This window comes from Chrysochloris asiatica, unplaced genomic scaffold, assembly GCF_000296735.1.
Source record: "Chrysochloris asiatica unplaced genomic scaffold, ChrAsi1.0 scaffold00078, whole genome shotgun sequence".
NCBI lineage: Eukaryota > Metazoa > Chordata > Mammalia > Afrosoricida > Chrysochloridae > Chrysochloris > Chrysochloris asiatica.
Genome location: NW_006408596.1, coordinates 2,963,522 through 2,965,793, shown reverse-complemented (window position 1 = coordinate 2,965,793; position 2,272 = coordinate 2,963,522).

The window sequence follows — 2,272 nt, the reverse complement described above, 5'->3', positions numbered from 1 at the left end:
GCTTGTAAGCCAGTCACTTCTTGCCTTTGTAGACCCCCCCCCATTTTGGGTAGCCAATGTCCAAGTTGCCCATCCCTGTCTACTTGTGTATGGAGGGGGTGGGAATGATTCTTGCTGTAAAGATTTGTTTCCTCTTTTGAGCTACTGCATCCATAGGTGTAGGTCAAGTTCATCAAATTGTAGCAGATTACTCTTTTTTTCCTCTTCTTTCTTCTTCTAGTTGAGATTTGATCATCCAGTCATTAAAGCCAGGTCAAGTGGGTATTATCTGCAAGTGTGGGTGTTTTTATGCATAGGCGCTCTCTTCTTATCAGCTGGACGCTTCACTCTCTGCTCTAACCCTGTGTGGCTATGTCACTGACTCTGAGCCGAAGAGTCCCCAGGTTTTGCCACACTGCTGGCCAACCAGGTATCCACCAGGGTTCACAGGAGTCTATTGAATATTGTAGGGCTTAGCTTGCATCTTCATTGCTGTTTTTTCCTCACTTCCACTTATCAGTGATGAACATGGTCACCAATCAGAGCATTTATTTCCATTGAGTCTTAATCTTGGAAGGGGGCTTGCCCTGAGGAGACTTGACCCCTTGCCTTGACATGTCCTGGGCAAGCAACTTGCTTATTCTTGTAGTAACAGTCGGTCTGCCTATTTTGTTTTGTATTTTTCCTGTCAGTCTTTCTTTAAAGAACTATCTTCTGTTTTTCTAGCCACTCTAGTCTGGTTGCCTGACCTTTCAAGAGGAAATTTCCCACCTCTGAAGATTCTGGATGCTGTTCAGGATTCCACCTATGGTCTTATGTATTGCAGAGGCTCCACAGGAAGCCTCCTTCACTGGGCACATTGTAGCCCCATCCATGGTACTTTTAATATTCTCCTCCAACACCATAACTCAAATGCAGTTCTTCCACTGTCTTCATTCATTGTTCAACTATAATATAAATATAATTTTAGCCTGATTTTATGAAATTACATTATATCTGGAGCTTCTTACCATGCCATTATTCTTTGAGAGTATCAATTTGAGTAATCACATGATGCCAGTTTACAGAGATGCCTTCATTTGTTTCGCCATTTCCTTATTTGTCATCATTTGAGTATGGCAACCATCAAAATCCACTTCAGGAAGAGGCAGTGAGTGAGCCCAGCTGCCTTGCAATGAAACCCACGGCCTAACCCCTCGGGCTTTTCCTGTGTCATTTCCAGCCAATGGCAGTGCAGTAGGAATAGTGGACCATTCCTGGAACACAGGCTCCTTGACAAGTGATTGGAGGTTTCCCCACTGACCTTGCTGAACTCCCTTAGAACTGCACTGCACTCCGAGATGTGTCCACACATCTTCATACACACACTTTCTCTCCCTTCACACTTCCCCTCCCCACATGCACACACTTTCCCTCCCTCCACAACACTTCCCCCCTCACATTCACTTTCCCTCCCTCTACTGTCTCCCCTGGAGTCTGTGTGTATTTGACTCTGATGTTATCTTTTTCAATGCTACTCTGAACATGCGTGTATAATCTTGTTCAAATCTCTGAGAAAATTATACCAGGACGGGATTACTGGGTGGGGATTATAATCCTTGTATAAGACTCTGATAGATACTTATTTCTAGAAGAGTCTGACTGGGCCTTCCTCACCACAACCTTATCATCAATCCTTATCACATCATGTCTACTGATCCGAAGGCCAAAAAAAAGTATTCTTTGTCTTTCTTGATTACTGAGGAGGTTGAACGTAGTTTCACATTTACTTGCTCTTTGATTTCTGTGTTACATGTAGGTGCTTTCTCTCTCATTATCTGATTTCCTCTTTAGTTTTGCTCGCGCCTCTTCATTCTCCAAAATAATACAATGTCATAAAAAAAATAATAAATTCCCCCCTACAACTGTACATTCCCTTTGCTTCCCTTGTAAACTGGACAAGTTGAAGTTTTTTTATTGTCTTAGAACGTTCCCCCATGAAATTGAAGAAATCATATGATTGGATTTGGAGTCCTGGTGTGGCACTACAGAATAAGCATTGGACTGCTAACCACAATGTTGGTAGTTCCAATTCACCAGCTGCTGCTCCTCAGAACCCCTATACAAGGTTGTGACTCAGTGGCACTTACCAACATGAGCAGATTGCTTTTTGCCTCTGTGTGACCTTTGATTATTTTTGGTTGTTTTGCTTTCCACTGTGAGTCAGTGGCACTTGGTTTTAAAAGTCACAAGACACACTGTGGAAATTATTTGGTGGAGGACACACTGAATTTTCCACAAAATGCCAAGATAT